Source organism: Loxodonta africana, chromosome 2, assembly GCF_030014295.1.
Source record: "Loxodonta africana isolate mLoxAfr1 chromosome 2, mLoxAfr1.hap2, whole genome shotgun sequence".
Classification (NCBI taxonomy): Eukaryota; Metazoa; Chordata; class Mammalia; order Proboscidea; family Elephantidae; genus Loxodonta; species Loxodonta africana.
The window spans coordinates 106,096,447-106,110,268 of record NC_087343.1 but is presented as its reverse complement, the minus strand read 5'-3'; positions in this window follow the sequence as shown (position 1 = coordinate 106,110,268).

The window sequence follows — 13,822 nt, the reverse complement described above, 5'->3', positions numbered from 1 at the left end:
GTAAAACAGTGGAACATGAAACAGCAGGAGCTGGCTTTTTCCCCTTTGTTATTGTTGATTACTATATTTTTATAAAAATGACAAGGGCGCCTTGTGTGTTTTTGCAAACCTCGAAACCCTCCCCGTGTGTGTTATTTTCATAATCATCCTATACCAATATTTTTTTTACATGTTGCTGACTTCAATTTCAATAGATTTAATGTTACCAAGATAAAACTAATCCTGTGGAAACTTCTTTTAAGGTATGTATTTTCCTAAACCAAGTGCAACCAAGATTAACTGAATGGACTCATGATGGAAATGGTACGCCATGTTGAAACCAAAGTGCACGAATGCACTAAGGCCTGGAAATTAGTAAGTAAAAAATGATCCTAGGCCTAAAACCACAAAAACAAAATGTTATTTTTATTTTAATGCCTTCATAAATCTTAAACTGAAGCATTGATAATCAATGTCTTTAAAATCAACTTTAAAAGTCACCAGAAGACATTGTGTTTTCATCTTAAAAAGGCCATTTTAGTTTATTCATTTGTTATCATCATCAGTGGTTCTTATTCTCATGTCCAGGCCATTCTTTTTCATAAATTTGGAAATCCAGGTGAAACTAGCCTTGAAATCTGGGATTCCTCTTTCATTTGCCAGAAGATTCTCTTTGATCTGAATTTTGACATTAGAGACAGCTTGATTTTGTTCCTTTAGAGAAATAATTCAGTCTTTCAAGTCATTCTCCAACTCAGGCCACATAGCTTTAGGCCCACGACATGCACAGTTTCTCAGATTCATTTTCTCCAGCTCCTTTTTCACCTTTTTCCTTTCTCGAAAGGACAACTCCCCAACCTTGAACTCTTTCGCTGAGGCTCTGTTACTGTTTCTTCTGCCATTGCAATGACTTTCAGTATAAAGTCAGCGGTGTAGGACTTGTGTTTAACTCTTGGCATGATCCTAAAGGGTTCTAAGATTTTGATTTATAAACCAAAAAAATGTGTGCAATATACTAGATAACTAGCTGGTTCTAGAAAAAAAAAAAAAAGTTCTAGAGAAGAGATCACAAAATTCAAATGTGAGGTGTATGAGAAGCTAGGGTATTTTTATATGCTCGCAAGCATGTGACTAAGGTGACTTATGATCACTGATCAAAGACATTGGCGCTAATAAGACATAATTAGACTATAAATAAGCAGGTCTAATACAGCTTAATGGTTTCACTTAAGATGATCTGATAAGACTTTTGAATTCAACTGCTGAGCCAAGAGGGATTGTATCGAGTTTGCGTTGTTTACCTCTCCAATTAAAAGACGACTGTGATAATTAAGTCAATGCAGATTGAATGGAGATTCCTATTGATAGATACTCGATGCCATTTATGCCAGTGGAGGCTTCACTTTGTTTACCTTTCTAATTGATAGTAGGTGATTTATGGACAGGCTCCAGTAGGTTTAAGGTTCATTTAATGACTTGAAAGCTACAGGATGTAATTATCAACTTAAATTAATAGAAACAAAGGCACAGTTTCGATTGTTTATTTTCCAATTACCAAGGCACTACCAAACTTGACCCATGACTTCTTGGCCATGCCTTATACCTTTTTTATACAAATATGATCAAAAGTAAGATTTTCAGACCTTGAATGAGGGTAAATGAGGCCAAAATCCACTTCTGGAAATGTCACGAGACATGCACCATATATGCATGGGTATGCTATGCTGGAACTTTTAAAAATAATTTCTCCATTTCTGCTCGTTATGTGTGTGCATTATTTATGTTGGTATGCTATTGTGTAAAAATATGGTATTCCAATTGCAGGTACTGTAGGCGTGCATGTGTACACATGCACACACATACACATACATACATTATCTTGTGATATGTCTTAAGAGAGAAAATAGGTATCTCAAAGATAGTCATTTTCATTACATTTTCTCTGTAAAAAATACACTTCTAGAAGTTAGAAAAAAACCTTTTTAGAAAGATAAATAAGTGGGAAGGTGCCCAACTGTGAACCAGTTCATACCTGCCACCATAATTCATAGTTTCTTTGAGAGGCAAAATTCTCTATCCCCACACTCAACTGAGCCATTGCGCCACTCAAACTTCTGACAAATATGCATTGTTTTCACCCTGGGCAACTTTGCTTTTGGCACAAACACTACCTCCTCATGTGATTCAGATAATTTGAAATGATGGGATGGCAAGAACATTATAAAAACATGGCAGAATATACCACAATCCTTAAAATCTCATGAAATCTAAGACATATGGGAAATTGGATTTTCCTGATTCTAATTGTTAATACTACCAATTAACAGTTTAAATAAAAAAGCTAGGTGTGTTATAACATATAGATGATATGTTTTACCTTACTAGTTGTCTTAGTTTCCTAGTGCTGATATAACAGAAATACCCAAGTGGGATGGCTTTAACAAAGGGAAATTTATTCTTTCACAGTCTAGGAGACTACAGTTCCAAATTCAGGGAGTCATCTCCAGGGGAAGGCTTCCTCTCTCCGTAGGCTCTGGAAGAAAGTCCTTGCCATCAATCTTCCCCTGGTCGAGGAGGTTGTCAGCGCAGGGATCCCCAGCCCAAAGGTCGTGCTCTTTTCCTGGCATTACTTTCTTGGTGGTATGAAGTCTTCATGTCTCTCTGCTTGCTTCCCTTCTATCTCAAAAGAGATTGGCTCAAGACACAGTCCAATCTTGTAGATTTGAGTCCTGACTCATTAACATAACTGCCGCTAATCCCATCTCTCATCACATCATAGATAGAAGATTTACAACACATAGGGAAATCACATCAGATGACAAAATGGTGGACAATCACACAATCCTAGTAATCATGGCCTAGCCAAATTGATATGCATATTTTTGGGGAACACAATTCAATCCATGACACCAATACCGAAAAAATTCAAAAGAGATTTATTTTACTCAACTTAATAAATGGAAACAATAACAGGACCCAAGAAATTAGTGTTCAAATAATCACAAGTGCAAAAAAATCACATATTCTCCTTTTTCCTCTCTCTTTTTCATATCTCATTATCCCATCATTTCAAATTGTCTGAATCACATAAGGAGGTAGTGTTTGTGCCAAAAGCAAGGTTACCCAAGGTGAAAACAAGGCACGTTTGTCAGGAGTTTGAGTATCGCAATGGTTAAGAGCTTGGCTACTACCAAAAAGGCTGGTGGCTTGAACCCATCTAGCTGCTCTGCGGGAGAAAGTCTTGATGATCTGCTACTGTAAACATTACAGTGAAGAAAACCCTATGGGGCAGTTGTACTGTGTCACATGGGTCACTATGAGTTAGAATTGACTCTATGGGACCCAACACAGTTTGTCTCAATAGAGGATAGCTTGGGAGTAGGAAAGATCCTGGGATATCTTGGCTCTTGCTGTTGAGTTGCTAATACGCTCTTAAGCCGCCCTAGCCAGAAACTATCCATTAATGAAGAATGTGAGGAATGCATGACTGGTGTGGGCAATACTGTGAGGTAGATGAAGCTTCCCTTTCCCTGCCTGCCCCAAAGTATGAGGTACACACCCCCAGACCCCTTGATCACCATTCTTGCTTCCTGTCAAAACCCACTCTAAGCAGGGATCTGATACACATTCATGCTGAAAGAGAAGATCTTTCTTTTATTCCTTTCATTAAACAAATATTTCCTGAGCACCCACTAATGAGCCTGACAGTCTTCTAAATCATGGGGATTATGGTATACTGCAGTGAACAATTCAGTCAAGGCTTTCATGAATTTATTTTCTGGTGGTGAGAGAATAAACAGGTAAGCAAATCAAGAAACAAAATAACTTCAGATAAGGCTATAGAGATTAAATAACAGGGTGCCAGGATAGAAAGTGACAAGAGCTAAGAAGGAGCCACTGGTAGCAGAAAGAACTTTCCGAGATATTCTTTAAGGGGCCTGAATGCAACACAGTTACGTAATAAAATGGGGGAAAGAGTTCCCAGGCAGAGGTCAAGGACTCAGGAAGGAACAATCTGGTAGTGTTCAAGGAACACAATAAAACTGTGGAAAAAAGTGTCTTAGTTGGGAGAATTTTCAACACTCTAAGGCAGAATTCTTTAAATCTCAATTGGCATTTGAATGCGGTGAGATTTCTTGGTTGTTCCCAAACCTCAGGGAGATAAGAAATGTCAGTAGCATTTATTTAATTACTCTTGGAACCACACTGTGTATTTAGCTTCTGGGGATTTAATTGCACCCTCAAAAACATAGCAACCCAGATTATTTTTTTCTTTTTATAGATGAAGGAAATGTAGGTTGGTAGATTAAAAAACCTGCCCAAAGATCCATAATAAGTGTTTGGAATTGGGTTTGAAGGAACCTGTGGCACAGTGGTCAAGTGCTTGGCTGCTAACAAAAAGTTGGCAGTTGGAACCCACCAGCTGCTCTGTGGGAGAAGATGTGGCAGTCTACTTCCGTAAAGATTTACAGCCTTGGAAACACTATGGGGCAGTTCTATTCTGTCCTATAGGGTTTCTATGAGTTGGAATTGACTCAATAGCAGCAGGCTTTTTTGGTTTATAGGGTTTGAAACCAGTCTATCTAATTCTAAAATCTATCTGCTTCCATTAGACTTCATTGCTGTATATTATTTACTGGACAGTTCTGATGTTGAAATACATAGAGATTCACTATAAAGATTTTTAGGCACTGACAAATAAAAGTAGTACTATTGATGGGGAAATTGAAAATGAACTGGTTGGGAAAACAAAAAACCTAAGAATTATTTTTTGAAAATTTAGATTAGAACTGTGGTCCTCTTCTGACCCAACAAAAAATCTGTCCTTAATAGTGCAGAGAGCTGAAGAGCATCTTATTCCCTCTACACACATTCTGCCACTCTATATAGCACTTATCAAGACTTGAATGAACACTCTTGGCTTGAGTAAATGCTCAGTAGCCTATGGCTTGCTTTTTTACATGTTAAACAGGTCTTTTACAGCAGATTTGCCCAATGTAATACATCATTTGATTTCTTGACTGCTGCTTCCAGGGGCATTGATTGTGGATCCAAGTAAAATGAAATCCTTGGCAACGTCAGTATTTTCTTCATTTATCATGATGTTGCTTATTGGTCCAATTGTGAGGATTTTTGTTTTTTTATTTGAGGTGTAATCTGTACTAATTATAGTAAGTAATCTTCATCAGTAAGTGCTTCAACACCTCTTCACTTTCAGCAAGCAAGATTATGTCATCTGCATATCGCAGGTTGTTGGTGAGTCTTCTCCAGTCCTGATGCTGCGTTCTTCTTCATATAGTCCAGTTTGTTGGATTATTTGCTCAGCATACAGATTAACAAGTATGGTGAAGGGTACCACCATGAAGCACTCATTTTCTTATTTTAAACCACTCAGTATCCCCTTGTTCTTTTTGAACAATTGTCTCTTGGTCTATGTACAGATTCTGCATGAGCACAATTAATTGCTCTGGATTTTTCATTCCTCACAATGTTATCCAGAATTTGTTATGATCTACACAGTCAAATGCCTTTGTGTACGTAGTCAATAAAACCCAGATAAACTTCTTTCTGGTGCTCTCTGCTTTCAACCAAGATCCATCTGACATCAGCAATGATATCCTTTGTTCCATGTCCTCTTCAGAACCTGTCTTGAATTTCTGGCAGTTCCCAGTCGATGTACTGCTACAACCGTTTTTGAATGATCTTCAACAAAATTTTACTTTTTTGGTGATATTAATGATATTATTCAACAATTTACACATTCCATTGGATCACCTTTCTTTGGAATGGGCATGTATATGGATTTCTTCCAGTGGGTTGGCCAGAGAACTATCTTCCAAATTTCTTGGCATAAATGAGTGAGTGCTTCCAGGGTTGCATCTATTTGCTGAAACATCTCAATAGGTGTTCCATCAATTTCTGAAATCTTGTTTTTCACCAGTGCCTCTTCGATCTCCTCATACACATGCCCACAATTTTAAAATATCGAAGAAGAATTGATACCTTTGAATTATGCTGTTGGTGAAGAATATTGACATGAACTGCCAGAAGAATGAACAAAACTCTTGGAAGAAGTACAGCCAGAATGCTTCTTAGAAGCATGAATGGCAAGACTTTGTCTCACTTCATTTGGGCATGTTATCAGGAGGGACCAGTCCCTGGAGAAAGACAACATGCTTGTTAAAGTGAAGGTCAGCGAAAGAGCGGAAGAGTGTCAACAAGATGGGCCCAAGTATAGCAATGATTGTGAAGATGGCACAGGACTGGGCAGTGTTTCATTCTGTTGTACATAGGGTCACTATGAGCCAGAACCGACCTGACGACACCTAACAACAACAACAAAAGCCTATGGCTTGGTTCTGAGAGTACAGATCATGATACACACTTCTTCAATTGGAGTGTTAGCAAATTCAATTGCTAGTGAATTCATAAACAGAATTATCTTATGCACAAACTTCACAGCTTAGTTTGCACCATTTCCTTATTTAGGGCTGTGGGCCCATGGTAATGCATATGTTTTGTCCCAGGTGCCAGGTACACAGTTATACTAGTGGTCTCCTGTCATGTTCATAGACTGAAAAGAGAGCTGGGGTAATGACATGGAAAGTGTTCAGTAGAATCATAATGGTAAATTGTCCAGGTCATCAATGCACAGCTTTAGCACTTGTTACCACTGAAAAACAGTTTTGATTCTCTTGGAATCTAGATTTCTGGGTTCCATAGAGGTTGAAGTGACCCATACAAGCTATCTCCCTGAGACGATCTTTCAACCTTGAGCCTTGAGAAAACTGGTTTTCTCAAGTCACTTTTAAGTGAAACAGTAAAGACCGTTTTGCTTTAGGCGTTGTACTCTTTTGAAGAGTTATCTATGTACAATCAGTTTCGAGAAACAGAAAATCCAAGATCAGACTAGAGTCTGTGTTTTAGGGGAAAATGTTGTTATGAAACCTTGTTCTGACCCTATTTCCATGGCAATGTTGGTAAGATGGGGTATCTTTGGAAGTTATTTCCTCTTTGGAGCATTTTTAACTGGAGTGGAAATGTTACCCTGATTTGCAAATCTTATGTTAAATAAACTTCAGTCAATTTCTATTATTGGCTTAATACAATTTTTTTTTAGCACTACATTAAACCTATAGCTAACGTTTTTGTATTCATTAATTTATTCATTCAATCAATCAGTCAGTTAGTTATTCAGGCAGTCAATCTTTCAACAAATATTTATTGAAAACCTGCTGTATACTAGTCACTCTTCCAGGTACTAGGCATATACCAATGAAAGAAAAAAGTGTTAGGAACTAAGAAATAAATCAATGTATATAACATAAAATCCCTCTCCCTCTTAGAGAGGGAGACAGACAATAAACATAAACGTGAATATTAGTATATTAAAAGACGTGAAATGCTATGAGAAAAATAGAGAATGATGGTGGAATGTGGAATGCTAGTGTGATTGTGCAGTTTTTTAAAAGGGTGGTTAGGGTGGGGTCCACTGACAAGGTTAGACTTGAGCAAACACTTGAAAGAGGTGACTGAGTGAGCCTTGTGGATATCCAAAGGAAAGGAGTTCAAGACAAAGGCAACAGCCAGTGCAAGGATTCTGAGCTGAGAACAGGCCTAGCAAAGTCAACAAATAGATAAGGGACCAGTTTTGTCAGATCGGGGTGAGTGGCAGAGAGAGGTTATGGGGCCCCAGATTGTAGAGAGCTTCTGTGCCATTGTGAGGACTTCCAATTAAGGAAACTTTGGAAGATTTTGAGCAGAGGAGTGTCGTGATCTGAGGTATGTCTCAGAAGGTCAATCAGGCTGTTCTGCTGAGAAAAGACTAGAAGTCAATTGTGAAAGCTGAGAGTCCAAGTGGGATAGTGTGATGGTTAAGATTGTGTGTCTACTTGGCTGGGCCATGATTCTCAGTGTTTTGGCAATTGTATAATATTGTGACCACTTCCCTGTTGAAATTTGGTATGGGATCACCCTCATGGAATCTGCTGAGTGGTACTGGCAGGGGTGGGCCCTGTGGCAGCTCACTGCCCCCTGAGCCTTCACCTCTCCACCTTCTATTGCCTACTTCCTTCCTGCTCGCCTTGCAGAAGTTGTTGGATCCAGCAGCTGTCTCTTATCTGACCTCTGGTTCTTGTGACTTAAGCTAGCACGTTACCTGCACATCTTGGGATTGGTGGATTTTCACGGCCTGCAAGCAAGAGTTCTTCCTCCTGACCCGCCTTTCTTGGTTCGCCAGCCCTGCAGCTACGTGAATCAGCAGAAACCTTGCGGTCTTGCCTGCTGACCTTGGGGATTCCTCGACCCTCATAGCCTGTTAGCTGGAGCCCTGCTCCCTGACTTGCTCATCTTGGGTTCACCAGCTTCTGTGGCTCCATGAACTAGAAAAGGCCTCTATCCTGATCCAAGGACTTGGGACATTCCAACCCCTACAATTGCGTGAGCTGTTTCCTTGATATAAATCTCTCTTTTATATCTCAGGAGATTGCCTTAAGACACAATCCAATCTTGTAGGTTGAGTCCTGCCTCACAACTGCTGCCCATCCTCCCTCATTAACATCATAGAGGCAGGATTTACAGCATATAGGAAAATCACATAATACTGGGAATCATGGCCAGCCCAATTGATACACATATTTGGGGGGAACATAATTCAATTCATGACAGAAGGTGTCGTAGCCTGGGTTCTCTAGAGAAGCAAAACCATTAAGGCATATATATATATATAAAGAGACTATATCAAGGAAATGGCTTATAGAGTTACAGAGGCTGGAATGTGCCAAGTGAATCAAGGCTTCTCCCGATTCATGTAGCCAGAGGGGTTGGCAAACCCAAGATTGTCAGGTCAGACTGCAGGGCTTTTGCTAACAGGCTGCAAAGACTGACGAATGACAAAACTGGCAGGCAAGACTGCAGGTAAACTGCTAGCTCAAGTCCCAAGAACTGGAGGTTAGATGAATAGGAGCCAGCTGCAGGATCCAGAGAAAGCACAAGCCAGAGAGCCTTGGCAGAAAGTCTATCTATATTGGATGTATGCCACACCCCCAAGGACACTCCTTTTCAACTGATTGGCTACTCACAGCCTATCCCATCATGTAAGTGATCACATCATACAACCGCCAAACTACATTATAACTGCCAAACCGCTGAGAATCATGGCCCAGCCAAACTGACACACAACCTTAACAATCACAGATGGTTATTTTAATCATCCATGCAAGTGGTGATAGTGGCTCGGACCATGGTGATAACAGTGCAATTGATTAGAAGGAGTTGGATTCTAGATCTATGTTGAAATTACAGCCAAAAGGATTTCTTCATAGATTAGTTGGGGATGCTTGAGAGAAAAAGAAGAGTCAAGAATGACTCCAAGGTTTTTTGCCTGAGTCACCAGAAGGATAAAGTTTTCAACAACTGGGCTAAGAATTGGAATGGGGGCTTGGGGTATGAAAGACAAAATGCACCAGCTAATTAAGAAGATGATTTTACCCAGGCCATTGTATTTTATTGCAATAGGAAGAAAGTTCATTAGTGAAAAGCATCTCAAAGAAAAGGAAGGGGATCTCGAGGGTCAGGCAGGTAGACAAGGGAGCCATCAGCCAGTCTTACAGGAGTCGTGAGGAAGGATGGAGAGAACTCTTGTCTGAGTCATTGAGGAGGGGTGGAGATGGTTCTTATGAGAATATGGGAAGACAAGGTGGTCTTTTGTGGTTAGACCAGAGAATTTCTCAGAACACAAAATTGTGGGAGCGCAGAGCTCAGATAAAGTGAAACATTGTCAGGGGGAAAAGGAAGAGTTTAGTTTTGGATTTATTAGGCTTAAGGTTTTTATTAGACTTCCTAGTGGAAATTCTCTCAGTATGTCCTTGCCTGATATCAGGGTGTCCAATCCTGAATTGTCACATAGCAGATAAAAAATCCTATTTGAATAATCAATTTAATTTTTTGCATACAAGTAAAATCCCTGAATCATTTCTTTTTTTATATAAATATTTTTATCTTTAACTGATTTTATATTATCAAATGATCTATTTCAATAAAATTGGAGCCAAATTTTCCTTAACCCAAAACTTCAGATATCCCGTGTCTTAGTGATTGTTGTTGTTAGTTGCTGTCAGTGAATTTCATAGCAACCCCATGTGTACAGAGTATAACTTTTCCATAGCGTTTTCAAGTCTATGGCCGTTTGGAAGCAGATAGGCAGGGCTGTCTTCTGAGGTGGCTGCAGGTGGGTGCAAACCTCCAAACTTCTGGCTAGTAGTCGAGAGCTTAATTGTTTGCACCACCTGGTCATGAATCCCAAAAGACTTCTGGGTGCTCACCATGACTCAATCCATGTTTGTACCTACCCAGATATATCATAAGTTCTCTCCCCTTTAGGCACTCAGATGTACAGTGAATTAGAAAAAGCATGCATTTCTTTAATAACTTCCAAAAGATACATGAAAATCCTTTTTATAACTATATTAGAATACAATAAAATATGCGAGATGGTGCATTTGATTATAGAGTTGCAGGTTTTGGTTTAAATTTCCCCCAATACACCACACACCTGTTGAAACCAAACCTGTTGCCGTCAAGTCAATTCTAACTCATAGCAACCCTGAAGGACAGAGTATAACTGCCCCATACGGTTTCCAGGGAGCAGCTGGTGGATTCGAGCTGCCTGCCTTTTTGTTAACAGCTGAGCTCTTAACCATTGTACCACCAGGGCTCTACATAGAGTACCTCATATCCCATATGACATTTGGGATAGCCTATGTTTAATCAAAGTGATTAGAGAAGTGGTAAGAAGTGTGGGCCTTTAGAAGAAAATAGTGGGAAAAAGTAGATCGCAAATTACGTACATGTGGAATGAGAAAAAGTAGGATATAGGGGTTTTAGGTGGGAAAGAACATGTTGAGTTTAAAATCTTAAAAGCCAAACTTAAGGCACAAAAGATAAAAAGGGTAAGGGTAAACTATAGTCCAAGGACAAAAGGCACCTGTGAACTGTAATAAAATATTGTAAGCAAACTTTGTTTGCAAGTTTAGAAGTCTGAGTTAGAACATTCCCTTTATTTTGGATAGAAGATGACTTGGTTTTAAAATAACTGTTAATACCTGGGATCTGTTCTAGTATTCCACCACCCACCTGTCAGTTTGTCATAATGTGGTGGCTTGGGTGTGCAGCTATAATGCTGAAAGCTGCGCCATCAGTATTTCAGATACCAACAGGTACCCAGGGTGGACAGGTTTCAGCAGAGCTTCCAGACTCAGATAGACTAGGAAGAAAGGCCAATGAAAATATTATGGATCACAACAGAACATTCGTTGCTTGACTTGCTTGCTTGGGACACATTATCGGGGGGATCAATCGCTGAAGGAGGACATCATGTTTGGTAAAGTGGAGGGCCTATGAGGGTGAGGGAAACCCTCAGAGAGATGGATTGGCAAGGTATCCACAACAATGGATGCAAACATGTTGGTGATTGTTAGAATGATGCAGGACTGGAAAGATTTTTGTTCTGTTGTACATAGGGTCTCTGTGAGGTGGATGCGACTCCATGACAACTCTATCATTCTAGTTTTACGTATCTGGTTTTGCCCTCAGGGCATTATTTTAGTGGAATTATCTGAACAAAGGAAATGAGACTTCAGAAATCAACGTGAGCTCTGTGCTAATATATTATACCACTCAATTTTCACCATAATCCTATAAGGTAGTTACTATTATTTTCTGCATTCCGCAGATGAGGAAATTCAGAGAGTTGAGGTAACTTTCTATGTCACACTTTCTTTTTCTGTGGACAGTAAGAAGTTGAAGAGGCAGGATTCAAACCCACATCTGCAGGATTCCAAAGTCTCTTAACCATTACACCTAGTATTGCTTTCTATGCATATATTCTTTAAGAGTTCAATTATTTCCTGTTTGCCTTCTTTTCTCTGTGCTAACAAATCCTGTAACTTTTTGCCTTAAAGGTATTTCTTCCCTAACCTTTGATTAATTCTTCCATTCTGTTCTGGAAACCCTGGTGGTGTAGTGGTTAAGAGCTATGGCTGCTAACCAAAAGGTTGGCAGTTCAAATCCACCAGGTGCCCCTTGGAAGCACTATGGGGCAGTTCTATTCTGTCCTGTAGGGTCGTTTTGAGTCGGTATTGACTCAACAGCAATGGGTTTGGTATTCTCTGCTGAACGACGTAATTTTGCCTCTTTCGTTTTATTACATTCTACCTCCAAAAAAAAAAAAAAAAATTTTTTTTTTTTTACCTCAAGAGTGAACTTCATTTTTCAGTTGATATTAAACCAAAGCAATGCAAATGGAATTCACTCAACTGTGTTCCATGCTATACTTAATGAATAATAAAATGTGTTATAACATTTTTGTGTTAGTGGTATGTTCTTGGCATCTTTCGTTTATCTCATGTTCTTTGGTGTTCTGGTTAAGGTATTGCAGTCCTCACTGTTTTCTATGTAAGCCACTAGAAGTTCTTCCTTTATTGTTTTTAACTCATCCCTCCAGCTTCTCAGGCTCATATTCTATTTTAATCCTATCCTTTAAAAACACTGTAATTCGCCTAACCATTATAAGCTTGATTAGTATTAGCATCCACACTCCGAGCTTTTAATGAAAATGTTGAATGATATTGGATTATGAAGGATATTTGGGGAACTCTAAGTAGCATCTTCTGCCAATCAAGATACCTTACATTCGTAATTGCGTCCTGGGCTTGATTTTTTTTTTTTGCCAAAAGTATGCTTTTTCATAGTAAAGTCATGTAAGCAAAAATTTAATTTTATATTCTCCCACTGAGAAGAAAGAATTTGAAGTTCTTGGGGTTTCCAGTGATGCACTATTATGGATTACTTTCTCCCTTTGGTCTCTTTAGAACTGATGACTACCTACCTTCTTTAGAATAGAGGCTCTAGTGATTTAAAAAATGTGTCCCATTATTTAAAAATTCAATAAATATTAGTATTTTAATTCTAAACAATATAAAACCGAGATAGTGCGAGTTCAAATTTGATCCATTTCTGGAGCTTTTAGATTTTTTTTTTTTTTGAAAGACAACAAAACACATTCCCTATAGGTAGCTCTGTGGTTAAGTAGGTGGATATGAAAAAAAAAAAATTTTTTTTTTTTTTAATTAAGGATGGCACTTATACTAGGGGAAATACGGAGCGGTAGTTAAGAGTTCGGCTGCTAACCAAAAGGTCGGCAGGTCGAATCCACCAGCCACTCCTTAGAAACCCTATGGGGCGGTTCTACTTTGTTCTAGAGGGTCATTATAAGTCGGAATCAACTGGAAGGCAAGGCAATGTTTTTTTTTTTTTTCATTTTGTTTGTTTGTTAGTAGGTAAACAGAGCAGGGTTTGAAATTAGGTGGGGTATGTTTCCCATGTTAATAATTTATCCTAGTAGAAAACTAAATATTCTAGATTGGAAGGAAAATACTGTGGAACCAGTATAAGAAATGAGTATAATTGATAAGTTATAGCCTTCTAGGTAAGAGTAAAATCCTTGAGCTGACACTGAGGAATTTGTCAGGTATTCCAAAGTACTAGAAGACTCTAGGATCCAGAGAAGAAATTACATACACTTAGTATTGTCTTGAATAATAATTCGTAGATAAAGCTATTATAGCTATAGGCACCTTTGGTCTTTTTCCCTTTCCAGGTGCCCAAATTCTAATTGCCCAAGGGTTGCCCTCAAAGATTAACTCACTTAAAAAAAAAAAAAACACATGTGTGTACCTGTAGTACCCACAACCTGGTGACTTCGGGAGTGCAGTTCTAACCATTGTTCCTGGAGCTGGTCAGTACTAGATAATCCCAGTAAGTCAGCCAATAAAGCAGTCGGGAA